The sequence below is a fragment of the Sus scrofa genome, chromosome 18 (assembly GCF_000003025.6).
Source record: "Sus scrofa isolate TJ Tabasco breed Duroc chromosome 18, Sscrofa11.1, whole genome shotgun sequence".
NCBI classification, from domain to species: domain Eukaryota; kingdom Metazoa; phylum Chordata; class Mammalia; order Artiodactyla; family Suidae; genus Sus; species Sus scrofa.
Genome location: NC_010460.4, coordinates 7,037,566 through 7,061,609, shown reverse-complemented (window position 1 = coordinate 7,061,609; position 24,044 = coordinate 7,037,566). Strand labels below are relative to the sequence as shown.

General features: G+C 42.0%; 1 long non-coding RNA gene across 1 annotated transcript in view; it reads right to left on the bottom strand.

The window, feature by feature from the left end:
- Positions 17,412-24,044, bottom strand: part of LOC106508196 — a 45,033-nt gene continuing 38,400 nt past the window's right edge. The window contains exon 4 of the long non-coding RNA XR_001304823.2: positions 17,412-17,964. This is a non-coding gene — a long non-coding RNA (uncharacterized LOC106508196). The remainder of the gene's footprint in view (positions 17,965-24,044) is intronic.

Genomic DNA, 24,044 nt, shown 5'->3' with positions numbered 1-24,044 from the left:
TACAGCAATGGACAGATCATCCAGACAGAAAATCAATAAGGAAACCCAGACCTGAATGAAGCATTAGACCAGATGGACTTAACAGATATTTATAGGACATTCCATCCAAAAGCAACAGAATACACATTCTTCTCAAGTGCACATGGAACATTCTCTAAGATTGATCACATCCTGGGGCTACAAATCAAGCCTTGATAACTTTAAGAAAACTGAAATCATACTGAGCATCTTTTCCCAACATGCTATAGGACTGGAAATCAACAAGAAAAAAACTGCAAAAAACACAAACACTTGGAGACTAAACAACATGCTACTAAACAACCAATGGATCACTGAAGAAATCAAAGAGGAAATTAAAAAATACCTGGCAGCAAATGACAACAAAGATACGACACTCCAAAACCTATGGGATGCAGCAAAAGCCATTCTAAGAGGAAAGTTTATAGCAATACAAGCCTACCTCAGGAAACAAGAAAAAGCTCAAATAAACAACCTAACTTTACATCTAAAGCAGCTCGAGAGAGAACAGACAAGACCTAAAGTTAGTAGAAGGAAAGAAATCATAAAGATCAGAGCAGAAATAAATGATATACGATCTAAGAAAACCACAGAAAAGAGCAATGAAACAAAAAGCTGGTTCTTTGAAAAGATCAACAAAATTGATAAACCCTTAGCCGGACTTACCAAGAAAAAAAAGGAAGAGGACCCAAATCAATAAAATTAGAAATGAAAAAAAAAATGGACATCACAAAAATATAAAGGATCATAAGAGACTACTCCATGAAACTATATGCCAATAAAATGGACAACCTAGATGAAATGGACAAATTCTTAGAAAAGTACAATATTCCAAGACTAAACCAAGATGAAATAGAAAAGATAAGCAGACCAATCACAAATACTGAATTTGAAACTATAGTTTAAAAACTTCCAACAAACAAAAGTCCAGGACCAGATGGCTTCACAGGCAAATTTTATCAAACATTTAGAGAAGAGTTAACACCTATCCTTCTGAAACTATTCCAAAAAAATTGCAGAGAAAGGACCACTCCTAAACTCACTCTTTGAGCCCACCATCACCCTGATACCAAAACCAGACAAAGATATCACACACAAAAAAAAGAAAATTACAGGCCAATATCACTGATGAACAAAGATGCAAAAATTCTCAACAAAACACTAGCAAACTAAATCCAACAATACATTAAAAGAATTGCACATCATGATCAAATGGTATTTATCCCAGGGATGCAAGGATTCTTCAATATCTGCAAATCAAGCAGTGTGATACACCACATTAACAAACTGAAGAAGAAAAACCATATGATCTTCTCAATAGATGCAGAAAAATCCTTTGACAATCCAACACTCATTTCTGATTTCAAAAAAACCTTCAAAAAGTGGGCATAGAGGGAACTTACCTCAACATGATAAAGTCCATATATGACAAACCCAGAACTAACATCATTCTCAACAGTGACAATTGAAAAGCTGAAAGAATTCCTGCTGAGATCAGGAACAAGACAAGGATGTCCACTCTCACCACTACTATTCAAGATAGTTTTGGTTAGTTTGTCCTAACCATGGCAATCAGAGAAGAAAAAGAAATAAAAGGAATCCAAATTGAATAGGAAGAAGTAAAACTATCTTTTTTGCAAATAACACACTATACCTAGAAAATCCTAAAGATGCTACCAGAAAACTGTTAGAGCTCATCATGAATTTGGCAAAGTCGCAGGATACAAAATTGATACACAGAAGTTGACTGCATTTCTCTATGCTAACAGTGAAAGATCAGAAAGAGAAATTAGGGGAAAAATCCAATTTACCATCTCATCAAAAAGAATAAAATATTAAGCAATAAACCTAGCTAAGGAAACAAAAGACTTATTATACTCTGAAAACTATAAGATGCTGATGATACGAACAGATTGAAAGACATACCATGCTCTTAGACTGGAAGAATCAATATTATCAAAATGATTATACTACCCAAGGCAATCTACAGATCTAATGCAATCGCTAGCAAAATACCAAGGACATTTTTCACTGAACTAGAACAAAATATTTTAAAGTTTGTTTGGAAGAACAAAAGACCTAGAATAGCCAAAGACATCCTGAAAAGAAAAATGGAGCTGGAGGAATCAGGCTCCCGGACTTCAGACTGTAGTACAAAGCTAGTCATCAAAACTGTATGGTACTGGCACAAAGAAATATAGATCAGTGGAACAGGATAGGAAGCCCAGAATTAAACCCATGTACCTAGAGTCAAGTAATCTATGACAATGGAGGCAAGAATATACAATGGGGAAAAGACAGTCCCTTCAATAAGTGGTACTGAGGAAACTGGACAGCTACATGTAAAAGAATGAAATTAGAACACTCACACCACACACAAAAATAAACTCAAAATGGATTAAAGATCAGATGCTATAAAATTCTTAGAGGAAAACACAGGCCAAACATTCTCTGACATAAACCACAGCACTATCTTCTCTTCCTAGAGTAATGACAATAAAGACAAAAATAAACAAATGGGACCGAATTAAACTTAAAAGTTTCTGCACAGCAAAGAAAACCCTAAAACAAAATGAAAAGACAACCCACAGAATGGGAGAGAATATTTGCAAAATGAATCGACGGACGAGGGATTCATCTCCAAAATTTATACACACCTCCTGCAGCTCAATGCCAAAAAAGCAAACAACCCCATCGAAAAATGGGCAGAAGATCTAAACGGACAGTTCTCCAAAGAAGACATACAGATGCCAAAAAACACAAGACAAGATGTTCAACATCACTCATTATTAGAGAAATGCAAATCAAAACCACTATGAGGTACTACCTTACACTGGCCAAAGTGACCATCATAAAAAGTCTACAAACAATAAGTGCTGGAGAGGGTGTGGAGAAAAGGGAACCCTATTACACTGTTGGTGGGAATGTAAATTGGTGCAACCACTGTGGAAACCAGTATGAAGATGCCTCAGAAAACTAAACATAGAGCTACCATTGGATCCAGCAATCCCACTCCTGGGCATCTATCCAGAGAAAACCATGACTTGCAAAGACACATGTACTCCGATGTTCACTGCAGCACTATTTGCAGTAGCCAAGACATGGAAACAACCTAAATGCCCATGACAGAGGAGTGGATCAAGAAGATATGGAACATATACACAATGGAATATTACTCAGCCATTGAAAGGAAAAAAAATAACGGCAATTGCAGCAACATGGATGGACCTAGAAATTATCATGCTAAGTGAAGTCAGTCAGACAATGAGACACCAACATCAAATGCTATCACTTACATGCGGAATCTAAAAAAGGACACAGGAATTCCCGTCATGGCACAGCAGAAACAAATCCCACTAGGAACTATGAGGTTGCGGGTTTGATCCCTGGCCTTGCTCAGTGGGTTAAGGAACCGGCGTTGCTGTGAGCCGTGGTGTAGGTCCCAGACGTGGCTCGGATCTGGCATTGCTGCCCACGTAGGTCGGCAGCTGCAGCTCCAATTAGACCCCAACCTGGGAACCTGCATATGCCGCAGGTGCAGCCTTAAAAAGACAAAAAGACCAAAAAAATAAATGAATGAAAAATAAAATAAAGGACACAATTAACTTTTTTGTAGAACAGATACTGACTCACTTTGAAAAACTTACGGTTTCCAAAGGAGACAGGTTGAGGAGTGGGGGAATGGGCTGGTGGTTTGGGATGGAAATGCTATAAAATGCAACTTTATAATTGGATTATGATGATCTTTATACAATTTCAAACATAATAAAATTCACTGAGTTAAAAATAAAAATAAAATCTAAGTACATTTAAATACCGAGACCTAAATAATCCATAAGTAAATCTGCTATAAGCATTCTTGTGCAAGGCTTTTGGTGGACACAAACACTCGCTAATCTTGGGTATAATCTTGTGTATATTTGCGAATACACCTTGGGTAAATATTCACCCAAGAGCAATGAAAACATATGCTGGCAAAAATGTGTACACAAATGGTCACAGCAGCATTATCCACAGTGGGTAAGCCAAAAGGTGGAAACAACCTTGTGAGTACTTATCGTTCCAGACAAATGGGTACAACACAGGCTCACCAAAAAACTTGTGCAAGAATGCTTATAGCACCTTTATTCGTAGTAGCACAAAACTGGAGACAATCCAAATGTCCAACAGCAATAGTCTGGTTAAATAAATTATGGACTATCCATACACACACAGCAGTAAATATTATCAACGTATTACTGCATGTAATAACATAAATAAATTTCACAGAAATAATGTTCAGCCAAAAAAGCCAGATGTAAAAGAGTTCATATGGTGTGATTTCATTTATTTGAACTTCAAAGATGGGCAAGATTAATCTCTGTCAAAAAAGTGGTTTCCTTGTGGTGACAGTCTTACTGATTTGACGTTAGCATGAGAAAGTCTCTAAGGTGCCAGAAATCTTTCATATCATATATATGATTAGTGATCATATATACATATCTTTAAAATTCATTGAGATGTATGCTTAGGACATATTCACTTTATATCTTTTTTAAAATTCACTGAACTTGGAGTTCCCGTCGTGGCTCAGTGGTTAATTAATATGACTAGGAACCATGAGGTTGCGGGTTCGATCCCTGGCCTTGCTCAGTGGGTTAAGGATCCGGCGTTGCCGTGAGCTGTGATGTAAGTAGTAGACGTGGCTCGGATCCCTTGTTGCTGTGGCCCTGGCGTAGGCCAGTGGCTACAGCTCCAATTGGACCTCTAGCCTGGGAATCTCCATATGCCACAGGAGTGGCCCTAGAAAAGGCAAAAAGACAAAAAAAAAAAAAAAAATTCACTGAACTATACACTTATGTGACTTTACTGTATTTATCTACATCTCAATTTAAAAAAAAAAATGTAACCAACCCCCCAAAAAAACCAATTTATCATTAGTCTAGTACTGGTTCTGAGTAATTTCCCAACTAGTACTGATAAATGTCCACTGATCCAACCTCTTATTAAAAAATAGATTTAGAAAATAGTGCCAGGACAGATAAGAAGTAAAAATTACCCATGTTTAATTTTCACATTTGATTAACAATTAATAATTATGCTTTGCTCAAAGGCTGTGGATTTAGATGCATCATTCAGGGAGATGTAGCAACTTTCCCAAAGTACCTTATCTTCTAACAGGATCCTTCAGGCTTCCTGCTTTCCTTTCTACGTAACGAGGATAATGTTCTTACTAAAGGAATCAGTGTGTTGTCTTGAAAAGAAGTTCAGGAAACAAATTTTCTCCTCTAAGCAAATATCATTTTTAATCATTTACTGTACAGCAGAAATTGAAGGAACACTGTAAATCAAATATACTTTAATAAAAATTTTTAAATACCCCCCCCCAAAAAAAAAAAAAAGAATCAGGGCATTTCTGCTTCTAGTTTCTAGGTGGTCTAGTGGCTAGGATTCCTGGTTTTCATCCAGACTGCCCAGGTTCAATTTCTGAGCAGAGAATTAAGATCTCAGTCCAAGCCATCACTCATTGCTGTCTCTCCAAGATCATAAACAGCTCTAACTACAGTAACCATGTAATGCTTAATACTTTTAATGCAACGTAAAGTTTGGTGGGTAGAGAAAATTCTCCAGAAAGTGAAAAAAAAAAAAAAGTGGCTGTTCCATCTTCCTTTCCATCCCTCCTTATCGTGTTGCTGAGCTTCCTGTCCACGGCCACAAGATTGGCTGCTACACACTGAGGTATCACCTTTATTTACATTACAGGCAAAACTGAGTATATAGACACCCCTGCCAGGAAATCTGTAGAAGAAATTACTTTTAATCATGCATGCTTTTCCTCTAAAGAAAATTAGAGTACTTATAATGAGAAAGTTCAGGAAAATTAGAGTACTTATAATGAGAAGTTCAGGAAACAAATTTTCTCCTCTAAGCAAATATCATGGCTTAGGCAATTAGTATCAAACATTCCATTTGGTGAAAATTACATAAGACCAATTCAGGGCTTATCAATCAAAAGACCATGCCTTTCATCAGCACTACGAAAAGATCTGCTATTTTTAAAAAATAATTTCTTCCTCTCTATTTTCTTTAATCTTTCTTCCTGAAATTCTATTCAGTCAGATTCTAGATCTGTTGGATTAAACATCTGTGTCTCATATCCTTTCTGTTCTCATTTTTTTAAATTATAGTTGTTTTTCAATGCTGTGTCAATTTCTGCTGAACAGCAAAGTGACCCAGTCACATATATATGTACATTCTTTTTTTCATATTACCTTCCATCAGGTTATATCCCAAGAGATTGTATATAATACCCTGTGCTATAGAGTAGGACCTCATAGCTTATCCATTCTAAATGCAATGGCTTGTGTCTACTAACCCCAAACTCCCAGTCCATCCCACTTTCTCCCCCTTTCCCTTGGCAACCACAAGTCTGTTCTCTATGTCTGTGAGTCTGTTTCTGTTTTGTATATGGGTTTGTTTGTGCCATAATTTCAGATCCACCTCCTAGAATGATGACAATAACAAAATAAACCAGTGGGACCTAATTAAATGCAAAAGCTTTTGCAAAGCAAAGGAAACCATTAAAAAAAAAAAACCACAACCCACAGAATGTAAGAAAGTCTTTGCAAATGATGAAACCAACAAGGGCTTACTCTTCCAAATGTACAAACAACTTTTACAGCTCAACAACAACAAAAAAACAAACAACCCAATTGAAAGATGGGCAGAAGACCTAAATAGAAGTTTCTCCAGAGACATACAGATGGCCAATAGGCACGTGAAAAGATGTTCAACATCACTAACTAATAGAGAAATGCAAATCAAAACTGTAATAAAACACCACCTCACGCCGGTCAGTATGGCCATCATTAATAACTCTGTTTGCATTTTTATCATTGATTTTTGCTCTCCATTCAGAGAAATCACCTTGACTTCATCTTATTTTTACTGAAATCATGTATTAACTGAATGCAATTCTAAATCATTTTTAATTTCTAAAAACTTCTCATTTTTATTTTTAATGGCATCATTTTCTTATTTTATGTATACAATATCTTCTCTACCATCTCTGAGGATGTAAATTTGAATTTTTTAGGTGGCTTTTGATCTTTATTTCTTCAGGAGTCATTTATTCTGAATGTTTAACTTAGCTTTCTCTTTCAGGCTGTGGATTTTGCTATTTCTGATCATCCTTGATAACTAATTCATGAGGGAAAATGAAAGGCTCTTTTGCATAAGTGTTATTCCCCAGTAGGACAGTCTCCTAAAAAGAAAGGCTGATGGATAGCTCTGCTCTGCAACTGGGTCATCCATCCGGTTCATTGTCATTGGCTTTTGACAATCAGCTTTTCTTTTAGGTGTGAGGATGAGAAATCTGACATTAGACTGGAAATCTAAAATGTCATAAGAAGGAATTTAATCTATGTGCAGACACCCCACACTGGACACCATAGCTCTTCCTAGAAAATGTATCCAATTTCTCCAGAAAAGAACTTTCAATATGAGGGGCTGCCAATGGTCCCGGGGGCAGTAGTGGGGAAAGGGTTGGAAGGGATCACTGAAGCAGCTATCTGGCAACAATTTTTTTTTTCATTTCCCCAATATATTATTATTTTTAATGTACAGCATGGTGGCCCAGTTATACCTACATGTATACATTCTTTTTCTCACATTATCATGCCCCATCATAAGTGACTAGACATAGTTCTCAGTGCTACACAGCAGGATCTCAATGCTAATCCATTTCAAAGGCACTCGTCTGCATCTATCAACCCCAAGCTCCCCATCCCTCCCACTCCCTCCCCCTCCCCCTTGGCAACTACAAGTCTATTCTCCAAGTCTATGATTTTCTTTTCTGTGGAAAGTTTCATTTGTGCTATATATTAGATTCCAGATAGAGAAAGACAAATACCATACGATATCACTTATATCTGGAATCTAATATATGGCAGACAAAATTTTAATGATACCTCTGGTTTTGCACCATGCCTCATTCTCACTATCCAAAGCTAGGAACCCTACATCCAGGGCCCTGGATGTACCAAGCTGATGGGCCACCACATTCCCAGAGGTCCACCATGTGCATATTCTGAGCACCCACTACTCCTCTTTGCCTACAATATGCTTCTGCATTGATGGTCCACACCCAGAAAATGACGTGAAATCTCTAGTCTGCCATAGGTTATCCCCACTCCTCTCTCTTCATTATCAGGATTTCTTTCCCCTCAATGGAATCTCAAAAGAAAGGGGAGGAAAATGCATTTGTTGTTCTAACATTTAAAATCAGAAACTTTATGCAAATTTTTTATTACACAGAAACCTCTAAGCTTATTTCAGAAGCTTAATTTTTGGTGCCTACAGTATTTTATCATGGGCAATCCTGTATTGCCCAAATCTTAATTTTGAATCATAAAAATGCCTTCGAACTGGTTTTCTACAGGAAATTTCTAAGGAAAGTTTTGAATTGGAACATTAACTCCATTGATAACAGACTTACCTTGTTTTTGTTTTATGTCAGTTTTTTCTTACCTGTTAACAGACCAGCTAATTCCCTTATGTGACCCCCTTGGGAAAGTTTATCAACCCTTCAAGGTGATTAAACAGTGGCAGCTCCCAATTTCCTCGTCTTAGTGGTTTTATAGAAAATTTCCAGAAAGCTTAAATCCATGAAAGCTGATTGTGGGCCGGGGGATAAGAGATTTTATCAATAAGTAGCTAGTTAAGTGGTGTTCTTCTTAAAATAAAAACGTCTATAGGGGACCTCCTAGCATACACTCTACACAGCTACTCACCACTATCTCAAGAATTTTTTTCTATTTTGTTTTTTTTTTTTGTCTTTTTGTTGTTGTTGTTGCTATTTCTTGGGCCGCTCCCGCGGCATATGGAGGTTCCCAGGCTAGGGGTTGAATCGGAGCTGTAGCCACCGGCCTACGCCAGAGCCACAGCAACGCGGGATCCGAGCCGTGTCTGCAACCTACACCACAGCTCACGGCAACGCCGGATCGTTAACCCACTGAGCAAGGGCAGGGACCGAACCTGCAACCTCATGGTTCCTAGTCGGATTCGTTAACCACTACGCCACGACGCGAACTCCAAGAATTTTTTTCTTAAGTGTGTAAGATCAAACAGAAAAGATAAAAGCAGAATATAGGAGTTCCCATTGTGGCTCCAACTAGGAATCCAACTAGGAATCATGAGGTTGCGGGTTCGATCCCTGGCCTTGCTCAGTGGGTTAAGGATCCAGCATTGCCGTAAGCTGTGGTATAGGTTGCAGACGCAGCTCGGATCCCGAGTTGCAGTGGCTCTGGTGTAGGCCGGCGGCTAGAGCTCTCATTAGACCCCTAGCCTGGGAACCTCCATATGCCGAGGGTGCGGCCCTAGAAAAGACAGAAAGACAAAAAAAAAAAAAAAAAAGGAGAATATAGGCCACCCCAGGCAACTCTAACTTGCCTGCCAAGTATACAAGAAAGCATGGTGGGTGATGCTCTAAAGTTCTGTGCCTGTATCACCATGGAGACACTGCTCCAACCATTAAGCAACGGGATTCTGTACATCAAAGCTGGCTGAACATGAAGATGGAACCGCTAGTGCCAGGAGAGTGAGCAAGAGAAGGGGCGGTTTAAAGGGGAAGAAAAGGTGACATTCTGGATGTAGGTGTCACAGTGAAAGGACAGGCAGTTGCAGGTCATAACCCTGCAGATGGGAGAGACCTGCCGTTGATCAAAACTTCTCTTTGGCTTGGAGACCAAACTTCCACCTTTAACTAGCAGCCAGGCTCCAAGCAGGAGAGAGTATCTTGAGAGAGGAGTATAACATGATCAGAGTGAGTTGACGCCATATTATGTTTTTACCCACAAGGTGGACCCTGGAGGCGGCGACTCCTTGAATATTAAACAAATTATTTTTACAGTGTAAGTTGCTTTTTCACACACCCGATTTGCAAATTTTTTAATTCATCCCGCCCTCAAAAAATCCTCAGGGCCTGCATCTGCCCAGGACCAATTCTCTATGTTGGACAAGGATTTAGAGTCCAGTTTATCTCCAGGCAGGGCCCAGCACCACTGAGAGGCAAAGGGCAAGAGACTGAGCAGTGGCAAGAATAGATGACATGGACCTGCAGAAGGCACTGCTGCTATCAGGAATGGGATGAATTATAATGCTGACTTTAAAAGAGAACCGCAGATGCTTGAAAAGCCCAGGCCAGGTCCATGGTTCACTTTTCTCTCCCCGAGCAAACCCCTCCAATTCCCTTTATTCAAGACCTTCAAGAAAAGCCAGAAGAACTTCTAAACCGGGTCTGTCCCATAGCTCACTGTTGAACACCAAGCCCTCTCTATCCCCAAAGTCCTTTCTCCCATCACCTTTTTGGATCCAGATTTTTGCTAAACTAATAATTCTAAGTATCCTCTGCCTTGCAAATGTAAGTGCTTTCAGTTTTAAGGACTATTATGGTGTGGCATTTATAGCTGAGATTAAAAATAACCCCCAGCAGACTGCCTGTAAAATGTGGTTTTCTGAGGACCTGCAGGCCTTGAGAATGCAAATCAGAAACTAATCCAATTGCCACTGACACTTCCTAGAGAAAACTGCCATTTGCATCTGCATGCCAGATCCTGGTGACTGCAAATCAATCAGCGTCTCCTTCAAACCAGAATCCAGGCACAGATTGCAAGCTCCAGTGGAGGTGGGTTTGGAAGATGGCATGAAAAGGACACAGCTCTGGAATTTGGGGAAAATGAGCCCGTTCACTGACAAAGGGGGGAGGGGGCAGTGAATTCTTCAGTGTCTAACCCTAACCTGACTTTCCTTCAATTTAATAGCTGTTATTTTCAACTGCTATTCTCCCACCACCACCCCCCCAAAAAAGATGCCTTCCTGTGCTTTCATTAACTGCATCATTTTTAACAATGTCATTGTTGCCAGGACACATTTTCCAGCCTGGAAAAAACATAAATGAGGAGTTCCCATTGTGGCGCAGCTTCAACAGATCCGACTAGGAACCATGAGGTTGCGGGTTTGATCCCTGGCCTCGCTCAGTGGGTTAAGGATCCAGAGTTGCTGTGAGCTGTGATGTAGGTTGCCAATGCAGCTCGGATCTGGCGTGGCTGTGGTATAGGCCAGCAGCTGTAGTTCCATTCGACCCCTAGTCTGGGAGCCTCCATATACTGCAGGTGTGGCCCTAAAAAGGAAAAAAAAAAAAAAGGCAGAAATGAAGTTTCATTGAAAATATGTCAACATGCTGTGACATGTCATACCCACTGTGGGCACAAAGAAGAAACGAAGTCCAGTTTCATCTCACTTAGGAAACAAATTTTCCTGAATGGCTTGTATCCACACACCTGAATGCGGTAATCCCATTACCTCTTTATCAGCTCCCTAAATACATATCATAAAGCATCAATTAAAAAATCAAAAACATGGATCTCCCGTCCTGGCTCAGTAGAAATGAATCTGACTAGCATCCATGAGGACACAGGTTCATTCCCTGGCCTCACTCAGTGGGTTAAGGATCTGGTGTTGCCATGAGCTGTGGTGTAGGTCACAGATGCGACTCAGATCCCTCGCTGCTGTGCCTGTGGTATAGGCTGGCAGCTACAGCTCCGATGTGACCCCTAACCTGGGAGCGGCCCTAAAAGGATTAAAAAAAAAAAAAAATCAAAAACCTTCCTTTAAGAGCCTACTCTTCCAAATTCACTGACTTTCCATAATGAGCTGTGACCTCAGGTCTACAGATTCACTGTTGTCTGTGCTAAAACCTCCCCGTTTACCAATGCCACAAAGTTTGTCTGTATCAGTTTAGAATAGGCTGTGCTGTGCTGCATGATCCCACCATCCTTGTTTCTAGGGAACACACGGAAGTATTTGGGGTGAGGGGGCATCATATCTGCAGCTTCCTCTCACACAATCCAGAAAATAAAGCAATATGTGTACAGTCAGCCATACCCATGAGTTCCATAGTCTCAAGTTCAACCAATCACAGACCAAAAATATTTAAAAAAAAAAAAAAAATGCCAGGTCATTCCCATTGTGGCACAGAGGAAACGAATCTGACTAGGAAACATGAGGATGCAGGTTCGATCCCTGGCCTCGCTCAATGGGTTAAGGATCCAGCGTTACTGTGAGCTGTGTTGTAGGTCACAGATGTGGCTTGGATCTGGCATTGCTGTGGCTATGGCATAGGCCTGCAGCAACAGCTCTGATTAGACCCCTAGCCTGGGAACCTCCATATGCCAAGGGTGTGGCCATAAAAAGACAAAAGACAAAAAAAAAAAAGAAAGAAAAATTCCAGAACATTCCAAAAGGCAAAACTTGAATTTGGCAATTGTTTACACAGCATTTCCATTGGATTAGATATTATAAGCAATCTATAGATGATTTAAAATATAGGGGAGAATGTGGAGGGTTATATGCAAATACTACATCATTTTATATAAGGGACTTGAGCATCTTTGGATTTTGGTATCCACGCGGGTGGGAGAGGGAGCTGGATATTGGAACCAATCCCTCACAGATACCAAGGGACAACTGTATACATACTTAGAGAAAAGGATCAAGCAATGCAGTAATGATAACATTTCAGTCATCTGGATGAAGGATATGCAGGAATCCTTTGTGGTCTTTTTGCAACTTGTCTAGAAGTCTGAAATTAAGTCAAAAGTTTTTTTTTAAAATGACCTTAGGAGCTTGATGAGCTTTGAAGGAAATATCTATTTAAAATGCTCTAGTAATTACAAAGTGCTGTGTAAATATGTTAAAACTAAAAATTATACTATTTAAGGGATCCAATTAAATTCATTTTCCATGAAAAAAAAATTCCAAGTTTCGACGTCTTAAGAAAACATACTTGTAACTGAGCAGGATCCTATGGGGCCTTCCTGAGACAGACCCTTCCCCCACAGCCTCTGCTTGAGCTCCTCTCTGAAATACCCAGATAATGGTATCTGATGTACATTTCCTGAGTTGTTCTACAGATGTGGTTTTAGCACCAAATGGAAGAAATTAACTACATGATGACCATGAGCATGGAGACCTTCTGGCGCCGAAGGATTCTTAACGTTAACCCCTGTGACACTGCCCTGTTACCTCATCCACCAATCAGAGAACTGTGCATGAGCTGCTTACCTTCCCTGGGATGGGGAGGCACTACCCCTCCCCCCCCCCACTTTGCCCTTAAAAATCCTTTGCTGAAACCCATCAGAGAGCACTGCACTCACCTTCACCACAAACCAGCATCAACAGATTGGCTTTACCACCCTGGGCAAATGGATCCAGGTTTGGTTCAGCCACATACTTATCTCTTGCTCCTTTAAAGTTCCCTGCGGGCCCAAGTACTTCAAGGGCAGCTGTTCTCCATCTCAGGGATGCAGGCTGCTTAGAGCTAATGTTTTACCATCTCCAGTGAGGCCCAGGGGTCACCTTAGCAGAAGGGAGCCGGTTGGCTGTTGCACTTCTGTGCATTTGTGTGGATGTTGCAAATCTTCCACTCTGGGCCCATCAAACTAATGACACAGCCCCACCTACCTGCGGGGGGGGGGGGGGGGGGGAGGAAATGCTGGGAATTCCAGGCATTATTTGTGGAACATTCCTGTCTCTGCTACAGTATCACCTTAAGTTTCCATTTTCTGCTCAACTAGAAACTCTTAGACAGTTTGGGGGGTGGAGGGAATGCGCTGGGGTTGTGGGATGGAAATCCTATAAATTGGATTGTGATGATCATTGTACTGAAATAGAGTTTTAGGTAAAGAATAACCCCCCCTTGGCTAAGAAGGCAGCTGCAAGCCTTTCCCCCTATGCTCCTCACATACCACCCTTCTTGTAATAATGTAACAACTGTGTGCTCTCTGTCCAAGCCAGCAGCCCTGCTAATCATGTATCCAACATTGCTTCTCAGTTCCTCTTCTGTAACCTTGCTTGCTCAGTTTCTTAGGGAGGAACACTGTCTGCTTGGGGATGGGGGGAGGTCCGGGATGCTTACACGGGAAAATCAAGACCTTGCAGTGTATAAAAGTTACTGAGAACAAAGACCTGGTGCTCAGACTCTGGAGGTGACTCCTCTGAGCCCGCACCGCTGCTGAATAAACCTTGCTTTTCCATATCTCCCGAGTGCTGTTTGTCTCCTTCCACTGCCACGGTTTTTGCGGTTTCCACAACAGTACAACTACAAATGTAATAAATTCATTGAGTAATTCAAAAAAGAAAAAAAGAAAAGAAACTCTTGTCTGTCTCAAGATAATGTGGAAAAAGGAAGGAGAGAACAAAGTGTGGAACTCAAGCTGCAGCATATTAGCTCAAGCACAAAACCTGGAGCTGATGCTGGAGACAGCCTAGCTCTCTTCTGATAAAGAAGGAGCCCTGCCCTTGAAAGTTCTCCTTTTCTTGGTAAAGGAGAAAGGACCTGATTAAGTAGGTCCTTATCAGGAATGAGGAGAGTTTCAGACCCCGGGTTAATCAGCAAAGCCACGCCATTCTTTCCCTTACACTCTAGCTATAAAAAGAAGCAGCCAGCTTCCACTGGGGTCGGCTCTCCCTGCCCATCAGGAAGCCATCCCGCTGTGCTAGCAGCATTTCTTAGCTCAATAAATTCATTTCTCTTCTCACTTTGCTTTGTGTCTGGAAATTCTTCTTCCAACCCATGTTAGGACCACAGCGGAAAGGTATATACCTCACTCACTTTATTCCTCATTTCTCTCTTTTTTTTTCCTTTTTAGGGGTGCACCTGAGGCATAAGGAAGTTCCCAGGCTAGGGGTCGAATCAGAGCTGCAGCTGCTGGCCAATACCACAGCTACAGCAACACCAGATCCAAGCTGCATTTGTGACCTATGCTGCACCTTGTGGCAACACTAGATCCTTAATCCACTGAGAGAGGCCAGAGATCGAACCCGCATCCTCAAGGATACTAGTCGAGTTCTTAACCTGCTGAGCCACAACGGGAACTCCCATCCCTTCCCTTCTAGTCACTTTCTGACTCCAATTTGAACTCTCTACTTGACTGCCAATCAGAGCAGTAGACATTGCCTTTTGTAGGGATTATCCAGATCACACCTCCCCTCTTCAGAAATGCAGTGGCTTCCATGTGTCAAAATAGAAAATAACACTCTCCATTGTGAGTATCATAGATTTGAGGTCTTGATTAGACAACAAAATAAAGATAGCATTGACAATAAAAGATAAGCAAATTGTAAGAATAAGCATTTTCTAAATCCACCAGTAGTGATCAACGCACACTCTCCACCTAGAATCTTCACATGTAATATTCTCAATGGCTTGTTTTCACTCATAAAAATTCCAGCCACCTTAGCACAGACACTTTGAAAGCCACATATAGCACCAAAGGCATGTGTGAAATGGGAGAACAGCCATCTCTTCTGAGACCACAGAACATAGATAAGAACCCCCAACAGAGAAAATAAAAAACAAGTGCAGAGAGCAAGGCTAAGAGCATCAAACACACAGACAGATGGGGGAGGCTCCAGGGAGAGAATAAAGAGATCTTAAAGCAGGGCTGTAAGTGAAGAAAGCACAGGGCTGTTTGGTTTCACTGACTTATACACCCAGAGAAAAGCCATTAAGCAGCTTTCCAGGGAGAATCTGTGTTGCAAGGGTCCCCAAGTTCATGGGTAATTCAGTCCTTCTTCATGGATAACATTTCTAACCCTCATCACAGAATAAGGATGTAAGGACGGTTCTATTCTTCCCACAGCAAACAGTGACAATCCAGCACCAAAGTAACCTGCTTTCTCTGTCACAACCCAAAGGATCCCCAAGCTAAGCTCTTCATAATCCCCTGGGCCACCTCTTGAAGCCAATTCCTGTGACTCAACCCCTAGCACACACCTGAGGCACTTCTTCCCTCCTTTCCTCCTTCCTTCCTTCTACAACTTACTTACCAAGAGCCTCATATGTGGCCAGGCACAATCTCCTTAATTTAGAAAATGAGACTTTACCACATGCAATTTAAAAGTCAGGAGTTTCCCGTTGTGGCACGGCAGAAACGAATCTGACTAGCAGCCATGAGGACACAGATTCAAGCCCTGGCCTCACTCAATGGGTTAAGGATCCAGCACTGCCCTGAGCTGTGGTATGGGTCACAGAGGCAGCTCGGATCCCACGTTGCTGTGGCTGTGGTATAGGCTGGCAGCTGCAGCTCCGATTCGACCCATAGCCTGAGAACTTCTATATGCTGCAGGTGTGACCCAAAAAAGCAAAAAAGTAAGAAGCACCTGTTCCCAGGTAGACAGCTAGAAAAACATGGAGATACAGAACCCAGCTTCCATTGGATGCTTCTGCCCACCCACCTGAGAGGAAAGAAAAAATCCAGGTGCTTTTCATTGTCCGTCATAGGTAGAATTGGGGGCAGAAGGCAGTGAGCACCCACAGAAGTAGGCACATCAACAACATCCTACTTCCAGTATCTGCTGTGCTCCTGGCGTAAAGTTCTACAAGTTCATCCCTACTTAGAACCTAGAGAAAGATGAATTCCGTCTAGCTGCTCCCACCTGTCCCCACCTCACACCTGAGTGTGTTTTTTCTCTCTGGACTTGGAACACTATTTTTTTTTTAATTTTTTTATTTCCCCAATAATTTTTTTTCTACTGTACAGCATGGTGACCCAGTTACACATACATGTATACATTCTTCTTTCTCACATTATCAGGTTCTATCATAAGTAACTAGACATAGTTCCCAGTGCTACACAGCAGGATCTCATTGCTAATCCATTCCAAAGGCAATAGTGTGCATCTATTTTTTTCTGCCATTTTTTTTTTTTATACCATTTCTTGAGTCGCTTCCCATGGCATATGGAGGTTCCCAGGCTAGGGGTCCAATCGGAGCTGTAGCCTCCAGCGTACGCCAGAGCCACAGCAACTCGGGATCCGAGCCGTGTTTGCAACCTACACCACAGCTCACAGCAACGCCAGGGATCAAACCCGTAACCCACTGAGCAAGGCCAGGGATCGAACCCGTAACCTCATGGTTCCTAGTCGGATTCCTTAACCACTGAGCCACGACGGGAACTCCAATGATCTGCATCTATTAACCTCAAGCTCCCAATGGACCTGGAACACTGTTAAGAGCTGGGTCCACTTCTCTTGCTTCATACTTCCCTGGGCCCTGCAGTGGTGCAAGAGGCACAAAACATCCATCTGTCTTACTGGGTTATCCTCATTATCTGCTGCTTGTTGGACGACTTCATTCCATTCAAAAAGACCTACCAGCACCACATCTCCTGCACAAAACATGTCTGCGTGTTCGCTGTTCCCTTACCTCCCAACAACAAAACCATTTTCACCTCAAACCTTTCTAGAAGGACAGCTAATAGAATGGGGGGGGGGGTTTGGCCATGGTGTGCAGCAGCTTGATGTAGGATCTCAAGTTCCCAGACCAGGGATTGAACCCTGGCCACAACAATGAAAGTGGTGAATCTTAACCATTAAACCACAAGGGAACGCCCCATGTGTTATTTTTGAATGCTTAAAATAGTCATTATCATTATATATATACACCCCATAGTCATTTAAAAAATATATATATATAGCAATTTTGGTTTTAACCTGATTGCCACTCACGGTTTTTAGTGTTCGTTGATGGCCTGGTCCGTGGTGTTGCAGGTCCTGGGAGTGAAGGAAGCTGTCAGCCGTAAATGGAGAAACATGGGTTTCAAGATCTCCTTGGTGTCCTCAAGAAGCCCACGAAAGTTTTCTGCTGATGGTTTCAGGGTTGATGCAGGCCGTATATTCACGTGTCGGGAAGCCTGCTGGTTGGATTCAGAGCTGCGGAGGTGTGAGCTGCACCTCTTCCTGTGGGGCCATATGCCCCAGCTTTTCCTGCCAGCACAGACTGGAAAGGCAGTCTACTGCTTGCCCACGTGCGTGTCAGTGGTTTCCAGTCCAGGTCTTTCCAGCCTCTTCCCACTCTTCTTTCTCCTTCCTCAAATCTCTAGGTGAGAGAAACATCATCCAGGGTCCCTGAGAAAAGAGGAAAAACCATGGGCTTCCTGAGGCCTCCCCACCTCTTAGTTCACAGCCTCTTCCTCCCTTTCTAGGAAGAGTGTTTTTTTTAGTTCATGGGGTGAGTCCATTGAATTCTGAAATCCCTTTTCCCCCAAAATCATTTTGTACCAGGTTTACTCAATAAGCTGGATTCTGCAAGGGACCTGGAGAAGGGACTGTCCCTTGCCCCATCACTGCCTTTAGATGTACAGTTGAAAAGCTCCTTTTCTAGCCCAGCGCAACCCTCCAGGTAGAACCTGTGGGTTTCCAGGCAAGTCGGGAATTAAAACAGCATAATCAGTTTAAAAAAAAAAAAAAAAGAATCCTATTATAATCAAAACCATTATTTCATACCTAAGTTAAAGTCTGTCCTCTTTCCAGCTAGGCCTGAGCCACAAAGTCTGCTCTTTCCTCACCCGTCATTCCCGCTAGCTCAGCTGCCTCCCATTCCTGAGTGGAGCCCCGGAATAAGGAATTAAAGTCAGCCCTCCCTATCTTTGGGTTCCATATCCGCAGATTCAAGCAATTGCAAGTGGAAAATATTTGAGAGGAAGACTTTCCCGAAAGATCCAAAAAGCAAAACTTAAATTTGCTGAGCACCCCAGAATGTTTGACATAGAATTTGCATCGTATTAGGTAATACAAGTAACCTAGAGATAACTTAAAGTACAGGGGAAGATGCGTGTAGCTTACAGACAAATACTATACCCTCTTATATGAGGGACTGGTGAACCTCCCCTTTGGGGAGGTGGGTGTGAAACTGATAGCGCTTATGGCTTGAACCCAGCCAGAACCCAGATTGGGACTTGAACCCATGTGCTGGGACTCAAACACAGCCTAAACCTAGACTGGGACTTAAACCCACAATTTTTAAATTAGAATCACTCACCTTCACCTGGTGTCTGGACTTATTGTGGTTCAGGTTCTCTATGCCTCCATGCAGAAGGAATTCAGCAAGATACAAAGCCATACGCAAGAAATAGGTTTATTAAGATAGGACACTTGTGAGAGATGCAAGCAGGCAAGGAGGCTCAGCCCCAAGGATTAGGTCTACAGTTTTATCATCCATGGGGAGTGTGGGTGGGAAAAGACTGCCTCTTCCTCTTTGAGTAGTAGCTCCTCCTTCATATCCGGTCTTGGTGCTTATTCAAATCAGCTGAAGGGTGGTCCTCAAACTCCTGCCCTTGGTCTGAACCTGAATGCAGGCCTCACCCTACAACCCATCCAATGACCTGAGGCATACCTCACACCTCCACTAGTCAAGCAAGCCTGCTTTGTTCTGATGGCTTTCTTGAACAGTTATTCATTTACAGTGATCTCCCAAAGTCCCCTCTGTTTCCCCCTCTATCTGTGGTCCCTTACTGGAACTTCTACAACTACCTGTAGCTGCCCCATCAGGGGCATCCTGAAACCAGTCCCCTGCGGATACCAAGGGAGGACTGTAGAAATCACAGGATATGACTTAACTAATGCAGGTGCAATCTGGCTTCTCTGTGCCTTCTGGTTGGCATGCGCCCAAATACCGACTGTGGTGGGCAGAATAAAGCCTTCCCCAAAGATGGCCACATTTTAATCTGTGAAACCTGTGGATACATTACCTTCCAGGGTAAAAAGGTACCTTGACATGTGATGAAGTTTAGGACCTTCAGGTGGGAAGAGAAGCCTGGATCACCCAGGTGGGCCCAATGTAATCACAAGGGTCTTTACTCACAGGAAGGCAGGAGGGTCAGAGTCAGAGACAGAGACGCGATGATGAAGCGGAGGTCAGAGAGATGACATTGATGGCTGGGAGCTGCTAAGCCAAGGAAGGAGGGCAGCCTCAGAAAGCTGGACAGGTCAAGGACAGGAATTCTCCACTCGAGCTCCCAGAAGGACGCATGCCTGCCAACACCTTGATGTTAGCCCGTTGAGATCCATATTGGACTTCTGGCCTCCAGAATTGTGAGATCGAGAAAGTGTGTTGTTTTAAACCACTAGGTTTTGGGTAATCTATTACAGGAGCCATAAAAAACTAATATGCTGACTCATGGGGAGTTTTCCAAACTTCCACAGTGGGATTCTTGGCATATACCCTTCTCAAAAGCAATGCTTCTCAACCAGGGGCATTTTTGGCCCCCCGGAGAGTATTTGACATCTATAGGCATTTTAAGCCATCATAACGGGGGAGGGGGAGGGGTTGCCAGTGGTTTTTAGTGGGTGGAAGCCAGAGATGCAGCCTGGTAGGGACGGAGTAGGATAGTTACACAGGTAGTTGTGGAAGTCCCAGATAGAGAGGGAAACCTAGGGAACTTTGGGAGAACACCTTTTCAGTCAATAATTGCTCAAGAAAGCCATCAGAACAAAGCAGGCTTTCTTAACTACAAAACCACAAACAAAAGCAGGAGATATGCCTCAGGTCATTAAAATGAGGCCTGCATTCAAGTCCAGCAACACAATGACCCTTAGGACCAAGGGCAGAAGTATAAGGACTGCCCTTCTGCTGATTTGAATAAGCACCATGATAGCGCTAGTTTGACTTTATAGGGTCAAATACTAACTTACCAGATACCAAGAAGGAGCAACTACTCAAAGAAAGAGGAAGAGGCAGTCTTTTCCCACCCACACTCTCCTTGGATGATAAAAATGTAGCCCACCTAATCCGTGGGGCTGAGCCTTCTTGCCTGCCCCCTTGCACCTCTCACAAGCATCCTATCTTAATAAACCTATTTCTTGCCTATCACTTTGTCCCTCACTGAATTCCTTCCATGTTGAGGTACAAAGAACCTGAACCCTAGGAAGTCCAGACACCAGGTGAAGGTGAATGATTCTAATTTAAAAAATGTGGGTTCAAGTCCCAATCTGAGACTAGGCTGGACTTGAGTCCATGCATGTGGATGAAGTACCAACCTGAGTCCTGGCTGGGTTCAAGCCATAAGTGCTGTCAGCTTTACCACAACGCACAGGACAGGCTCCTACAACAAAGAATTTTTAGATCCAAGATGTCAATAGTGGTAAGGCTGAGAAATCCTGATCTAAAGCAAGCAATGGACTCTTGAGCCTCTTAGAAATCTCTCCTGTCCAACAGTCATCCACTTTCAAGAAGGTCCTTTCAAAATAACTTGAGATTGGCTCACTTCTACAGTGTGTGCCTGAGGGGAAAATACTACCCTTTACTCCACCAAACACTCCCAACTCGGGCAGCCCCTACTGAAGGCTCTCTTCTGTGGGTTGGAGGTGGGAGACGGCATGGGTGTTAAGCATAAATGACCCCCATAGAGTACCTTCTGTCCTTAGCTGACCCTGCCCAGGACGGTCCTGTGTGGGAAATCATTTCTCTGTCATCAAGGACTTTGTAGTTAATATATATTGTTTAATAATCAGTAGTATCAAGTTGCCTCAATGCTCTGTTAGTCCCCAAACAATGACAAAGAACTTTGCTGTCACGATCTCAATTCCCAAAGTCTAGTTACCCCTTCATAAATCTTGACTTAGAAATGCACGCCTGTTTCTTTCCAAGCTCATACCACCATACCTTAGGTTAACTATAAAACTGTCCCAGTGGCCCCCCAGAAGGTAGAGTGCAGCTGTGAATGCTTCTAGATCCTTGGCTGCCTGATCCCACCCTGTAAGTTACCCACCCTGTAAGCTACCCTGTAATACCAATCCACTGATTATATGGAGCTTCTTGCCTCATTTTTTAGTCTCAAGATAACGTCTCCATTTTGTGGGAGAGTTTCATCCCTTCCCTCCTCCAGCAGAAATGAGTTAAGAATTCTCTAGATTATATGGCCATTTAGCACCCATTGTGTTCCACCCCAGTGGTTTAGAAAGCAACTCAAGAGCCTCGTTTAGCATCCTGTGACACACCTTAAAGTAGTTGATGGCAACATTAGGGCTTCAAGATTTCCCTGTTAACTAATTCTTCATGGCAGCATCATCATGTGAAAGCATTTCCATGAAACAATGACTTTCATTCCCTGATTGTGTCTTTCACACAAATTTGTAGCATTAGGGTGTGTAGAGTCTGCATCAGAGAAAGGATACACAAAATCAAAGGAAGAGAGGATGGGGATGCTGCAGGGTTGGTGTGCTTCCTCCAGTCATTTGTGAATTCAGCGAACACTGCTCAGACATGTCCTTCCCATCAAAACCTTCGCTGACCAGTGTTTACAATAACCCACTCCCATCCTATGCCCACTTTCCATCCTCTCGCCTTTTTTCTTTCTTTCTTCCCTTTTTTTTTTTTTTGGAGATGTAACCCCATGCCACAAAATTCATTCTCTGAAATATGTAATTCGGGGGGAGGGGTCGTGTATTTACAAGATTCGTGCAGTCATCACTGTTATTTAATTCTGGAACATTTCCATCACCCCCAAAGGAAGCCTTGTTTCTTTAGAGGTTACTCCCCATTTCCTCCCTCCCTAGGCCCTGGCTCCCACCAATCCACTTTCTATTTCTATGAATTGTCCGATTCTGGGCATTTCATACAAATGGAATCATGCAGTGTGTGGCTTTTCGCGTCTGGCTTCTTAGCATAATGGTTTCAAGGTTTATCCTTGTTGTAGTATATACCTATCCTTCATTCCTTTCTCACAGCTGAAAAATAGTTTATTGAAAGGCATACCACCTTTTTAAATTCATTTATCAGACATTTGGGTCATTTTCTTTTGCTTTTGCTGTATTTTTTTATTAAAGTATAATTGATTTACAATGTTGTGCCAATTTCTTCTGAACATCAAAGTGACCCACATATATGTGTGTGTATGTGTATATACACATTATTTTTTTTCATATTAGCCCCCATCATGTTCTATCCCAAGAGAATGGACACCATTCCCTGTGCTATACTGTAGGACTTAACTGCCCATCCATTCTAAATGTAATAGTTTGCATCTACTAACCCCAAACTCCCAGTCCATCCCACTCCCTCCCCCTTCCCCTTGGCAACCACAAGTCTGTTCTCTATGTCTGAGTCTGTTTCTATTCTGCAGATAGGTTCATTTGTGCCATATTTTATATTCCTCATATAGGTGATATCATACAGTATTTGTCTTTCTTGACCTGACTTACTTCACTTAATATGAGAATGTCTAGTTGCATCCCCGTTGCTGAAAATGGCATTATTTCATTCTTTTTTATGGCTGAGAGGTATTCCATTGTGTATGTGTAATACATCTTCTTAATCTATTCATCTATCGATGGACATTTAAGTTCCTTCCATGTCTTGGCTATTGTGAATAGTGTTTCTATGAACATATAAGCACATGTATCTTTTTGAATTGTAGTTTTGTCTGTATATATGCCTAGGAGTGGGATTGCTGGATTGTACGATGGTTCTATATTTAGTTTTCTGAGGAACTTCCATACTGATTTCCACAGTGGTTGTACCAATTTACAGTCCCACCAACAGTGTAGGAGGGTTCCCTTTTTTCCACACCCTCTCCAGCATTTGTTTTTTTGTAGACTTATTAACGTTGGCCACCAGTATGAGATGGTAACTCATTGTAGTTTTAACTTGCATTTCTCATAAAAATAAGTGATGTTAAGCATTTTTTCATGTGCCTGCTGCCCATCCATATGTCTTCTTTGGAGAAATGTCTATTTAGATTTTCTGCCCACTTTTCAATTAGGTTGTTTGTTTGTCTGTTTTGCTTTTTTAGGGCCACACCTGTGGCATATGGATTTTCCCAGGCTAGGGGTCAAATGGGAGCTGCAGCCACAGCTACAGTGATGAAGGATCTGCAACCTATACCAGAGGTCATGGCAACACTGGATACTTAACCCACTGAGCAAGGCCAGGGATTAAACCTGCATCTTCATGGATACTAGTCAGATTCATTATCACTGAGCCACAATGGGAACTCTGTTTTTTGTTGTTGCTGTTGTTGAGTTGGGTTGTTTTCTTGAATCATGAATAATGCTGTTAAGAACATTCATGTTCAAGTTTTTGTGTGGACATATGTTTTCAATTGTCTTGTCCTACCTAGGAGTATAATTTCTGTGTCATATGCTTAACTTTTTGAAGAATTTCTGAACTGTTTTCCAAAGTAGCTGCACCATTTTACAGTCATACCAGC